Source organism: Microtus pennsylvanicus, chromosome 3 (genome assembly GCF_037038515.1).
Source record: "Microtus pennsylvanicus isolate mMicPen1 chromosome 3, mMicPen1.hap1, whole genome shotgun sequence".
Classification (NCBI taxonomy): domain Eukaryota; kingdom Metazoa; phylum Chordata; class Mammalia; order Rodentia; family Cricetidae; genus Microtus; species Microtus pennsylvanicus.
The window spans coordinates 135,835,470-135,850,357 of record NC_134581.1 but is presented as its reverse complement, the minus strand read 5'-3'; positions in this window follow the sequence as shown (position 1 = coordinate 135,850,357).

Sequence of the window (14,888 nt, the reverse complement as noted above, 5' to 3'; positions counted from 1 at the left end):
GCTCCCTTAACTAAGAATTGTGGTTCCATGCTTCCCTGTCCAACCTTCCTTTATCTCCCCAAGTCCCCCCTCCTTCCCTTCTCCCTTTTCTCTCCCCATCTCCCCTTACCCCCATCCCACCCCACCCCCAAGATCCCAATTTTCTCCCCGGAAATTTTGTCTACTTCCCTTAGCCAAGAGGATAACTATATGTTTTTCCTTGGGTTCACCTTCTTACTTAGCTTCTTTCACAAAAGCATTTGTTCAACTATGTTCATAGCAGTATTATTTGTAATAGCCAGAACCTGGAAATAACCTAGATGCCCTTCAATGGAAGAATGGATGAAGAAAGTATGGAATATATACACACTAGAGTACTACGCTGCGGTAAAAAAACAATGACTTCTCGAATTTTGCATGCAAATGGATGGAAATAGAAAACACTATCCTGAGTGAGGTATCCCAGACCCAAAAAGATGAACATGGGATGTACTCACTCATAAGGGTCACGGAGTCTACAATAGGTGAACCTAAAAATAGTTTTTTCTATCATGATTATGTTTCACTGTTTATGGATGCTAAACTTAGGTCCCTGCTGAATTAACATCTTTTTTAAAAAATAAATTATTTTAATGCATTACTACTACATGTAATGTAAATGAAATGTTTTCTTAAAGTAATTCATATAAACGATAATTGTAGAGAAATTTAAATGCAACTAAAATAGAGAAATTCAATTAGTGAAATAATTTGATTTTATTTAATCTGCATCCAGCATAAAATAAATGGTTTTTTAAATATAATAGCATAAGTTGAAGAAAGTGTTTTGTTTAAAAAAATAAGGCATGTTAAGTCTAATGAAAGAAATTTGAAATAGTGTTTTCAGATTAAATAGAATCTCAGTGACAAATAAGCACAACTCATGGTAAGGTGCCAGTTTCACAGAACAAAAAGTCAAAATGAACAAGACAGAACAGATAGAATTTCAGCATGAATAAGCAGATCTGTTGCAGTTGAGAATTTGACATCCACCCACAGCTGACAAGTTAAGCAGGCAATAAATCAGTTGAGGATATAGTGGAAGCAAACAACACCATCAATCAGGTAGTTCTAATTGACATTTAGAGAAAATCTATCTGAAAAAAACTCACAGAACCATCCAAAACCTCCCTCTCAAGATCACATAGCACTTCAAAAAGATTGATCACATTCTGTAGTATAAAAATAATTAACAAATTTAAAATCATGAAAATGATATAAAATAAGCTTATTAGAATTAAATTGAAAATGAAAAAATAATACAATGGGACAGGGAGACAAACCAGTCAGCAAAGTACTTCCTTCATAACACAGGGATATGACTTTTATCCTCAGGATGCAGGCTGGTAATCTAAAAACTGGTTAGGGGGAAACAAGTAGATCCATGGAGTTCGTAGACTATTTGTAGGACAGTGAGAGAATCTGTCTCCAATGACTACTGAGGTATGACTCTTGATGTTGTTTTCTGCTCTAGATGCGCACATGCGTGCGCTCACACAGACATACACACATTTGTATGTGCATGCTTGTATGTGTTATTTATGTTTGTCTATGTGTGGGTGGTATACAAGTTATGTGTTGTATGAGTACTTCAAATATTGGTGGGAGAGAAACACTAAAACCTAAGAATAAAATGCACAAAAAATAAAGTAACAAATTTGAAATTGAAATTAATAAATTTAAAATGGGAATTTTTAAATGATTATTGAATTTTTATGTTCAATAATCCATGAAATTGATTGTTTTAGCTAAGGTAATATATAAAAACAGGATATTATGGCAATTACTATTTTCAGACACACAGAATAAAAGAAATCACAGCTAACTATATAGGCATTGAAAGAAAAGTAAAGAGATATGAAGAAATAATTTTGTTCAATGATTATGATAATATAAGTGAATTAGAAAAATTTCTTGAATAAAAGTCTACTAAAATCTCTAAAATGTTAGAGAATGTAAGTTAAACATTATTCCTGCTTCTCGAGCTTATTTACAGAATTGCTCTCTGTCAATGAACAAATGATAAAGAAAATGTGGTAAAAACACGGTGATAAAAATATCTGCCATTTATGACATCATTACATGAACTACTTATCATTGTGTTGAGGGAGAGAACTCAGGCATAGTAAGACAAACAATGCATGATATCATTCACGTTGAAAATAAAAATGTTTGTATTGAAGAAATTGAAAGTAGACTACAGGTTACCAGAAACTAAGGAATTAGGAGATAGGGATGGATAAAATCACAATCTCAAAAGTATAGATATAATAGATTATGGAGTACTTTTTAAGTGCTGTGAGACAGGAAACTAATAAAATAACCCTTTAATAAATTGATAAAAATAAATTATATTAGCCAAAAAAGTAAATATGCAAATGTTTATATGAATGGGAAAATGGAGGTAGAAAGGAATGCACAATGCTTTTGAAGAACCTTAAAAAATTAATGAAATTTAAATTTGGATAAATAATACCCAGAAAATGTGACTTTATTAGTAATTTGGAAAATGAGAATACATAAAGAAACACAAATAAAATGATTAGAAAATATTCAAGGAAATGTCTAAGTACTACATATAAAACATTAAAATTGAGTGTTCTTATCATACGATTATATGTTATAGGACTAAGTAAACCGGTAAGATAAGAATTGCAGTTGATACTAAAATAATGTGAGAAGCTTTCTTTGCAAACAAACCATGACTCTTTCTGGCAAGGTTCCATTGATCCATCTGTGGGTAAAGAAAACAAAGCCAAGACAGCATTCTGAGCAGTGAGAGGACTGCCGTACTTCCGTACAGCCTGCTTCTGCAACTCCTTTGGGAATAAGCAATACTACCTGGCAGCTGCCTGGGGTCTGAGAAATCCCTCCGAACTGAGGCTGAGTCATGCTGATATGTCTGTTTGGAGATGAGTTTTCTTCTTATTAAATAGCCAGAGTAATGAGCTAGCTTTCTCATGCCTTATGTGGACATATGTTGCCCCATATATGGAAACATATGTAGACAGATTTTTCTTTGGGCTGGCAGCTCACAAAAAAATGACACAGAGACTTATTATTAATTATTAAAAGATGGCCTTAGCTTAGGCTTGTTTCGCTAGCTCTTATAATTAAATTAATTAATTTATATTCAATTGCATGTTGCCATGCGGTTGGTGGCTTTTACCTCTCTTCCTACATGTCTTACTCCTTTTGTGTCAGGCTGGTGACACCACCTTTCTTGTTCCCAGAGACCTCTCTGTCCCCAGGATCTCACCTGACCTCTCCCTGCTTAACTGTTGGTCATTCAGGTCATTATGGAGTCATTCACACTGATACATCATTATAAGTATAAAGGAATAATCTGAAGCGGAAAGGAGCTAGACATTTACTCTCTATGATAATTTCACAGCACGGAAATGTGCTACGAAAGCTTCCTGGGGAGGACTAAGACATCAATGGTCTCATCCACCTGTGACCCTGTTAACTATGCTATCAGCTATCTACACAGATGTGCCCACTAATTACAATGGTGGCACACTTGTTATGGATGAAATTAAATGCTTACTGTTGGAACTTGAGGCCTAACTGCAGGAGGGAATCAAAACCTGAGATTATAAAACAGCTCAAAATTCCACAGGGTGAGAACATAGACCTTAAGAGCAGACTTAATTCTGTTGTCTGGATATATACACACATATTTATTTTTGTGTAAATATGGGCATGTGTATATTACACAGACAGCTGTCACTTTTAACCTTAACGCAAAAGGACGTTTTCAAGTAAAAAGTGGTAAATGCAGAGACTTGTGACTTTAAAATGTTCTAAGCAAAGATCACTGAATTCTCAAGCCTTAAAGCAATCTTTTTTTAATTGTCCCTTCTAACACTCAAAGATTATTGCAGAAAAGGAGGCATTAACAATTGCAAAGCCAGAAGACAGTGAGAAGGGATGCAAATACTATCTTTTGGGCAATACAAATCCATTGTCTTCAGAAGTTCACAGCATTTATACATGCCTGCATTGGGTCTCCACAAGAAAGGGTCTATCAATAGGTAAGTATAGGAAGAAGAGGGGCTATGGTTACTATATCCCTTAATGCTGAACTATTATTTCTGAGAATTCAAGGAGTCTTTACCTCCTGTTGTGCACTCAGTGGATTTGAACTAAATCTGTTATGAAAGTCTCTTTTCTGCAGTTTCTATGATTCCAGAAAATATTATGCAAGTTGCAAAGGAAAGAAAACAAATTAAAAGTCCTACTCAGATCCAACATCTATGAGCCACTATCACCAGCATAGAAAGACAGGTATAGATATAGAAAAAGTGTCACTCACATAGTGGTGGTAACTAGCATCTGTCTAATTGGACTTAAAGCTCATTATTAACAGGCAGAAAATCATACCTGGTGCCAGAAACCTAGTCAGCTTCCTGGGGCTGGTGATGTCATGGACCTAGAACAGCATAATTCTTTACTACCATCTAAATTATTATATTTATGCCTACACAAAAGTGTAATTGCCACCATTTATTAAAGACCATCTCTTTACAGTAAATGGAAACCATTACCAAAAAGTATAGTTGCACAAAATACAGAATTCAAGAGGCTAAGACTAGCCCCAAACTAAACGTCTGCATTATAGCTCCTGCATTTCTGGTTCAAGAACCAACACAGAAGAAGAGGCAGAAGTATGGTAGGGGACAGAATATCAGGACGTGAAAATGTCTCTCAGAGAAATGGCTGCATAGACAAGACCAGAACAAAGGCAACATGAACATGATAAACGGAATGGAGAAATTTTGTTTGATCCCAACTATAGACAAAAATCTTCAGTTAACTAATAACCCCAGGGAGAAGTGATTAGTTCCTGCTCCAGAGATGAGCCTCCCCTTTTTGTTGTCCAATGCAGAAAGATCAGTCTTGAAACTATACACATAAAACGGATAGATAGATAGATAGATAGATAGATAGATAGACAGACAGATAGATAGATAGACAGACAGACAAATAGATAGATGGACGTACAGAGAGAGAGAGATATGATAGATAGATAGATAGATAGATAGATAGATAGATAGATAGATAGATAGATAGATAGAAAGAGTCATAGTCAAAGAAATGAATATCAACTTTGTAGTAAGGGAGAAAGGAAGGTCCTGAGGAGGGTGCTGGGGGAGAAGAAAGGAAAATAGAATGGTGTAATTATACTTCAATGAAAATATTCTAATTTTAAAATAAATACAAGCCAGATAGATAACAAAGCAAAACCAAAAGGCATGATTCTGGGAAAATGATAGACAGAGAGGGAGGACTGGCTTGACAGTGGTGGGAAGGAGAGCAAAGAGGATAGGTAAGGTGGGAGGAGATAACAACCAGTATATATATATACACACACACACAGACACACACATATATATATATATTTGGTTCTATAAACATATGTATCTAAAATATCAATAACAATATTGTAATTTAATGGAATTAATAAGTTAAAGTGAAATCAATTAAATATATTACAACTTTATTTGAAAAGTAAATATAAGTTGAGGCAAGTCTGAGCTTTGTAGGCTTCACTTTATGCTCATCTTAATCATCAAAAAACCACTATTAACCCCCTTTAATAGGCATATCTGGAGGCGTACACATTAAGCCTATCCCAATGCACATTGACATCAGCAGGCTCGAACACAAACATCCAGACCCCAAGACTCTAAACCCACAGCAGCATCAGTCCAGCAATAACACCAAGCCCAGCTTGACTGGCATCTTATGGACTCAGCCAGTATACATACAGCCCCAGAAGTTCTTGGTCTGTGATCCCCTTCCAAGCATGACTGAATCTACTGGCTAGAACATTGCTTGTGAACTCAGAAAATAAAGTTATCCACAGCTAACACAGGCTAGATGGATGTCTAAATACTCTAGCGACAAGCCTATCCATCAAACATGCCAGATAGTCCTCCTAGAGTTGATGGGTGGTCATCTAAGTGGACATCACATGATGCCAATAATACTGTTAAGAGCAGTGTTTTCAGTGTGTCATCTGGGTAGGTATTATTTTTAGTATGAATTGTCCAACTGACCTAATCTAGATGCCCCCTGGAGATGGGCTCTTTAACTTGCCTATGAAAGATTAAATCATTTATGCTGACGGTGGAGGGAAGCTCACCAGCTGTGCTCAGAACCTTTTTCCTGGCTAAGATTACAGACTGTATAAGTGGAGAAAGGGAGCTGACCAGGAAATTAATTGTTTTGTCGTTACTGATTGTGGAGACATGTGAGCAGCTGATTTACACTCCTAACTCCTTGACTGCCTCACCATTATGGACTGTAATAGAAATCCCTTTTCCTTAATTGGCTTTAATCAGAATTTATCCCCAAAGATATAGAAATGGATAACATACACATACAAAAAAGTGCCTGAGTATACAAGCTACTAGGAAAATTTAAAGCAAAGCCAAATGAGTTATCACCTGGTAGTTTATTTATTAAACAATAAAAACCAGCTAGTTCTGGAAATATTGGATAAAATTTAGAATATGCGTAACTCTTTGTGAGAATATAAGTTCTGCTGTACATATTGAAAAATGTGTAGTCTCCTCAAAAATTGACCATGCTTCATTGAGTATTAATTAATCAGAATAAATTAAAACTAGTGCCTAGATGCTTTAGTATTTTTCATCCATTTGGATGATACTTTACAGTAGAATCTAATCCTTTTTTATATATATTTCAAATTTCTACTTAAATTTCTGACTAGCAAGATTCAATAAATTCAACATTATAATATACTTGGGAATGCATCTTTTCTGAAATATGCAGCACATATATTCAACACCCACTAAGTAGGCATTTTATTTTTAAATAAAAATCCATCTCCATATGATGATATGAAGAGGGAACCATTTCAAGTTTACTGAAGTAATTAAGATATCTGCTTTATATTTTCAGATTGAAAAATAGCGGTGAAAAAAATCACATTCAAATTTGGAAGTTAAAAACAACATCTGAAAAACAGAGGTGAGGGCTGACATTTGTGTCCACAGTAGTGTGAGTATCAGGCAGGTGGTGTCAAGCCTGGAAACACTACCCTTCAGCAGGAACAGGCTGTGGTTCAATATAGTCGTGTGAGCCCAGACTTTTCTAAGTAATTGAAGCCACACTCACCGTCTCCTAAAAACATGCAGGTATGCAGTCACTCTGGAGATTAGCCTGTAGCAGAGAGTTGAGCTGACATGCCATGGTTATTAATGGCACTAATAAAAGAAAAGCCAAGCAGCTTCTCTTCACAATGGTTGAGCTGGAAAAGCAACTGAGCATGATCTCTATTTGACAAAGAAAAGGATTTCTTATATTTTGCTTCTTTCCTTATTTCTGGGGAGAAAAGTTAAAATTGATTCTATTTGTGCCTGGAAGATGGTTCTCATTGCTACAGAGTATGGGAAGGATAAAATAAAATTGAAGATTTGCTTCCATAACATTTGCTTTTGTTGTTTGGGATGAGGCATTTTTTTAAAAAAAAAATGTATACTTTTGTAAAAGATTAACCCTAAATTAGCCAGCTAAAACTACCCACATTTCAACACACACATGTATGCAGCACGGTGTGTTTCTAAAATATGAAGTGAAATAATTACAAAGTTCCAGCATATTCTCTCTCTCTCTCTCTCTCTCTCTCTCTCTCTCTCTCTCTTTCTCTCTCTCTCTCTCTCTCTCTCTCTCTCTCTCTCTCTCTCTCTCTCTCTGTCTCCCTCCCTCCCTACCTCCTCTCTCCTCTTTCTCTCAGATCCATTATGATGGAAAATTTTACTTTCTTTCAATTAAACAGAGATTTTAAAGAATAATTTACCCTTGATATTTTTCATGCACTATTTATTATCCAGAGAATAATCTGCAAACCAAATAAGTGGTTTCTGAAAATTAGCTGTAGAAATTAAGATAAATTGCTTAACATTTATGAACCTTCATTTCTCAATAGATTTTGGAGTGTTGCCTACTGAATAAAGCTGAGGTGAACATTGCCTGAACAAATAAAACTTGTCAAACAGAACATACCCATTTAAAAGAAAACACTTTATAATACAATTGCCTAAATGAAATGTGCAAAGCGAGAGAAAGAGAGTCAGTAAGGGGGAGGAAGGAGTAGGAAATGTGAAGACAGGGAAGGTAGGAGCAACCCCAAACCAAACCAGGATATCCCACTTTTGCCAATCAATAACGATTTTGTGATAGGTAAGACTATGATTTCTGACACTTTTTTTTTTAACAATGAGGGTTATTTAAACAGACTTTCTTGAGGGGAAAAAGTCTCCTGGGTATGAGACGTAGCAGAAAAAAATACACATGAAACCAATTTTATAGCATCAACATGTGCCACAGCACAAGTAAGTACAAATGTTTCTACGGCAAGAAAATGTGTTTGAACCGTCGTATCAATACAGCCTCAGACCTCCAGAGACATTTACAATTAAACAATCATATCCTGTTTAATTCCCCTTATTGACATCAATCTCTAACCATGAAGGTAAAGACAAGATTAATTATTTGCAATAAAAGGACTTCTGTAAACTTGGACTCTAAACCATCTTTGTGTAATAGAGTATAAACCGAGAACACAAAGGAAACAAGACTGAGCTCAAATTACAACAAAGTTATAGAGAAAAATGCTTTCTTTAGTTTAAAATAATGGAATTTCAGATGTGTTTGGAATGAAAAAATCCAGCGATATGAAACAACAGTGTGGTGCTTGCTGTGAAGGACAAAGCAAAACTCTGTTTCCAGTTGTTTAAAAGGCAGACCAGGGGAGACAACGTGAAACTGGAGAGCTGGACTTCTGTCAGTAAGAGTGGGTTTCCATCTCAAGGTTTTGTTTGACAGCTATCCTTCAGTTTGAACACAAGTCCACTCCAATTGATTACAGCTCACATTTACCACTCGGGAGCTTTTTCAGCCTCACTCCTGCCATGGAAACCTGAGGTACTGAAGATCTCCTTTTATAGCTTGAAGCATCCTCTCCTGCTTTGGTAAACAGAAGGTTTCTGTGTCTTATTTACAAAGTTATTTACTTATTTTTCCTAATTTATTTTCTTTGGGAATTACCAGTATCAGTTAGACATATTCTATTTCCAACTAAAGTTTTAGCTAAGGGTGAAAGCATTTGATATCAACCTAATGTTACATTAGCATAGACAAGAAGTTTGCCAGCTGTTCTGACAGAATGTGTCACGGTATTCTTTTTACAACTCCCAGTTCTGAGTACCTCATCACCGTGTACTAGCACTACTCAAAGAGTCTCTATGTATATCCAAATGGGTTTTTTTATTAGGAAGTTGGGACCCAGTGAGATGGCTCAGTGAGTAATAATAGTACTTGGCTCCAAGCTTGGTGTCCTGAGTTCAGTCTCTGGAAATCATTGAGTGTAAGCATACAACTGATGCCCTCAAGTTGTTTTCTGTGGCACTCTTGGACACACTACAGAAACACACACACACAAAATAAATTAATTGATAAAGCAAAGTTAAAATGAAGATAACCTTAATGGGTCGGTTTGGATGCATTATGAATATGGAATCAATAAACTGTATATTTAGACATTTGAAAAGATATCTGGAAGGAGAAGGCAAGATAAAGGAGTACCTGTGTCAGAAAAGCAAAGAGGACTCTTTAGAGAGAAGAATGACGCTAAGTAGAAGAGGCAGAGGAAGAAGGAAGGACAGTGGGAAGATGGGGGTGAATTAGAGCAAAGTGTAATCACATTCACATGTGATATTGAAATCCAATACCTCAGATGCAGACTTAACCAAATAAAAACATAATACATCTTAAAGAATCAAAAATGGAAAGAAATAAACAGAGCCATAGTAACTCAAGTGATAATTATTTAAAATATCCATAATTATAATTATAGAAGGAAAGTTAAAAGAGAAGACAAAAAATTGAAAGAATCCTGCTCAAATACTTTGAAAATAAAATGAGAACTATTACCTTAATGAACTAAGACACTTGGTGACTCCAGAGAAGAACATATACAAAGAATGCCACAGACATCCAGATCACAGTGGGGGGAACCCACTCAACATGAAAGAAAAACAGAAACTCTTTAAATCATTTGGTCATTGCTTTTTTTTTTTGCTATTGTTTCCTGTGTTTTGGGGGTATTATCCAAAATCTCCTACTCATTATCATTTCCTGAAGCATTTTCCAGTGCTTATATCTAGAAGTTTTACTATTTATCTCTTTAATCCTTTGAAGCTGAGTTGTAAAAGGTGATATAGTTTAATTCATCAGCTGCAGACATTCCATTTACTCTGCACCATTTATTAAAATTATGTAATTGCTACAAAAGATTTACCTACTTTGTTAAGTGTGAGCTTTCTATGGATGTGCGTGTTTCCTGTAAGGGTCTCTGCTCTGTTCTTTCAGGCTATACATCTACTTTTAATCCTATCACTGTGATGATTTGTGACAGCAGTTTTATAACATTCATTGAAATCATGTTATATAAAGTTTCTTTGTTGTTTTTGCTCAAGATGACTTCAGATATGAAGCACTCTACTGACTCCAAATAAATTTTAGAATTGTGGTTTTCTGTTTTAATATAAATGGTATTTTAATGAACATTAAATCTATAAATTGCTTTATGTAGTCTGAACATTTTCTCCTGCATGGATTCAAACTAATTCATGAACATGGGAAGAGCTTCTAGTTAATGTTTGTTTGTTTGTTTATCTAACTTTTTCCTTCAAATTCTTTCCTAGGTGCTTTATAATTTTTTGTAGGACTTTTTATTTTGTTACTTAAATGCATCTGTAGATATTTTATTTTGTGTAATTGTTATTCAAAACATCTATTATTGGCATCTAACATTGCTGCAGATTTTGCTATATTGATTTTTGTATCCTAGACTTTGCTAACTTTCTTGCTAGTTCTAATACGGTTGTTTATTTTTGGCTGTTGTAGTGTTCTCTCTAAGGTATGTCATATGTAACCAATAATAACCTGAGTTGTGCTCTACTGTGAATACTCTTGTTTTTTTTTTCCTTTGTTGGTTGTCCTAACTAGGGCTTCTAGAACAAATACCAGAGAACAAGCCTAGAAAGGAGCACACTTGTTGTATTATCCATTTGGTAAGGTGTTTATTTTTTGACTTCCTATATAAGAACTTTATTATCTCAGGGTCTATTCTTATTATAATTATTTTTAATTTTTATGTTGTGACAAATTATGTAAAGCCTAACTTGCATCCTTTAGAAAAAGGAAATGAAAATAATTTAGCCTAGGGCCACTTGAGAAGTCCAGTGGAGTCTATACTGTGAAGGATTTAACATCGTCTCTGGCACATGGTAAATTTGCTATAATTGGAGAAAATATGTTATTAGAGATCAATCCTTGATCTTTAAGAACAAAAAGCAGCTTGAACTTGGGAGATGGTTAAGCCTTTGCAATGTGACTATGATCCACACTACAGTGTTGCCTGGGGACAGAAAGTGTGGGAGGAACACTTTCCCTGCATGTGTCCTTCTTAGTTTTCAAATACAGTGTATTTCTGCTTGGGTGGTTTCTTAAATCAATGCCCTTTTTGTAATCAAGTAAGAATATGTTAAGTCATATTGATTGGTAAGATGTCAAATAGGTTGGATGCTTAGAATATATATATATATATATATATATATATATATATATATATATGCCCTTATGCAATGGAACACAGTAAAGTTTTAATAGTAATGAATACAATATTTGTCTTGTTTGGATTAATGATTTAAGTAACTGACCTAATATTTAAATAATATAGACCCTGACAGAATTTAAAGCTTATAATAAGAAAATTTTGCTTGACAGTGGCAGCACACACCTTTAATCCCAGCACTTAGAAGGCAGAGGCAGGTGGACTCTGTGACTAAGAAGCCAGATTGGTCTACAAGAGCTACTTCCAGAACAGTCTCCAAAGCTACAGAGAAACCCCATCTCAACAAACCAATATATAAATAAATAGAAAAAGAAAATGTCATGCCATCTTATTTCCTAAAAATAAAAAAACAAAGTAACTCTGACTTGTTAGCAAAACCTCACCACAATAAAGATCATCTTAGATTTATTTTTATCAGAAAATATTGAGAATCAAATATTATGAAAAAGTTACTTTTAACTTTTCTAGAACTACATTGCCAAGCAGTACAAATCAAGGATGGATTAAAATCTAAACAAATGTTATTTAATAATTCTCTGAACAATTTTATTTACATAAAATACTGTAGTCATAAATATCAAAAAATATCAAATTATTTCATAATAAGTTTATTTTCCTCTATTTGAACTTGAAAGTCAATTTGATCTAAAACTTCAGGATAAATGTGTTGTTAATTGAGACCAGTTTATAAAATACAACTATTATTATTTTAAAATTTAATTTAATTTTTAAGATTCAAATTATTTTTAACTAAAATACCATTCTCATGCCTCCCCACCATTCCATATCAAACTAATGATCTCTTCTTTCATATTACCTATGGTGCCTATATGTTTACATTTTTATGGTTGACCATTTAAGACTAGAAAATGAATTAGGAGAATAATCCCTGGAGAAGCGTATTTCTCTCTCGTTCAGCAGTTACAAATTGCTTGTCACTCTCCCTCTCTGGGTAGGGCTCTGGATATTCCCCCATACATGTTGGCATGTCAACTGGTATTGTCCTTGTTTAGGTCATGTAGAGGCAAGCATTGTTACACTTTCAAGGGTGTAGCTTCTCTATTGTATCTCGAAGATTACAATTCTTTAAAAATTATCATAAACTAGAGATACCAGTGTAGTTATTTTGGTTTTGAATAAATATTTATTGAAGGGATATACTATTTTTACAAATGGTATTTGTGAACTGAAATCTGCAGTTGAGGGTTTTGACTTGAAAAGGCAATTTATTATCATAATAATCTTGATATAATCATTACGCCGTGTTCTTTTTCTTTATACTGACTTCTGTGGCTTGGAGAAATTTGTGGGGACCATTGCATATGTTTGGGATGATTTATTGTGCGCATGTCATAAGGTAAGAGTCAAATAAATCAAATAGAAAACAATTCTGTTTCTTCAATGCTCCTCAAGTCTGTAAGTCATTAGTCCTCAAATTATTGATATCATCTGATGCTCTATGCAAAGATGACCTTTGATTTTTTTCTGCACACACTTTTTTAGTCCCAATGACAGTTCCCATAAATATACTTGTGTGTATTGGGAAAAGCAGAATATGTAGAGATATTGGTTTGTACAAATGTGTATCACTAAGTGTTTTAATTTAAACTTATCAAGTGAAACACTTCTACCCATTGACTGGCAAACTAAAAAGATCTCTAAAATCAACAAGAATCCCTTATGCATCATGGTATTTTTAACCTTAATTTCTAAAACATGGAGGAAAAACAATTAACAAGGTCCATATTTGAAAAAAATCCTAAATAATCACTTCCTATAACATTTTCTTTACTCATACTTCATTGAAATTTATAGAGAGTACCTTCAAAACATTTTGTAGAAACAGGTTAACCTGATCCAAACTTATTCATTTATACTTACAAAACTAGAAATTCAGTCAAGGCAAGCAATTGGGTAAAAGTTTTCTCCTTGCTTTTGGTAATTGCAACCTCACTCCTGAGGATATGAACTTCCAGCTGTCATGTGTATGTGATTAATTGGATACCTTCCCAGCCATTAAGGAAGCCCCACTATGTTTCTATGTTTCCTGGCAAAAACTGAAGTTAGCTCTACACAACATCTTGGCAAAGACTGCTGGCACACAATAGAAAAACACACGCAAATTGGCAAGAAAAAAATACCTTGTGTACAAAACCATTTCCAAACACAGCAGGTGCAAAGCCAAATTCACCTTACCAGGTCCTTTAATATGCACAAACTTATGGACAAAAGTTTAAGTACTTGTCTAACTTAATATTATTTTCCATCTATGTTAAAAAATTGTTGTTTTTATTTTCTGAGAGAGAAAAATGTATTTTTTTCAGAATTGGTATTCCTATTTTTGTCTATAAGTATGCATATTTATAAGAATATACTTAATACTTCTGTCAATGAATGAATTTATCATCCATTTGTACATTTATAAAGCTACAGATATTCTTTTCAGGCCTAAAAATATTATGTTCAATTTGTGCATCAAGTCGACTGGGTCATGGGATGCTCAGATACTAAGTCAAGCCAAACAAGAAGAAATTGCTAAGTGATGGGTTTAGTTGAGGCATCCATGTTCTTTCTACCTTCAGGCTCTGCCTGAGCCACTGGTGCATCACAGGAGACATACCTGCTAGTTTTCAGACTGCAGTTTATATCACCAGCTTTGTTTACTTGTAGACATGGACTAGGGATATGCCTTAGACTTAACAAGCTGTGCATCATTGTTCTTGAGTTCTCAGTAGTCCTCATTGTCCGCTATGTTCAGAGAGTCCGGTTTTATCCCATGATTTTTCAGACCCGGGCCAGCTGGCCTTGGTGAGTTCCCGATAGAACATCCCCATTGTCTCAGTGTGTGGGTGCACCCCTCGCGGTCCTGAGTTCCTTGCTCGTGCTCTCTCTCCAGGTGCTCCTGATTTGGACCTTGAGATTTCAGTCCGGTGCTCCAATGTGGGTCTCTGTCTCCTTTCACCGCCTGATAAAGGTTAATATTCAGGAGGATGCCTATATGTTTTTCTTTGGGTTCACCTTCTTATTTAGCTTCTCTAGGATCACGAATTATAGGCTCAATGGCAATGGGTTTTTGATCCTACTGCACGTACTGGCTTTGGGGGAGCCTAGGCAGTTTGGATGCTCACCTTACTAGACCTGGATGGAGGTGGGTGGTCCTTGGACTTCCCACAGGGCAGGGACCCTGATTGCTCTTTGG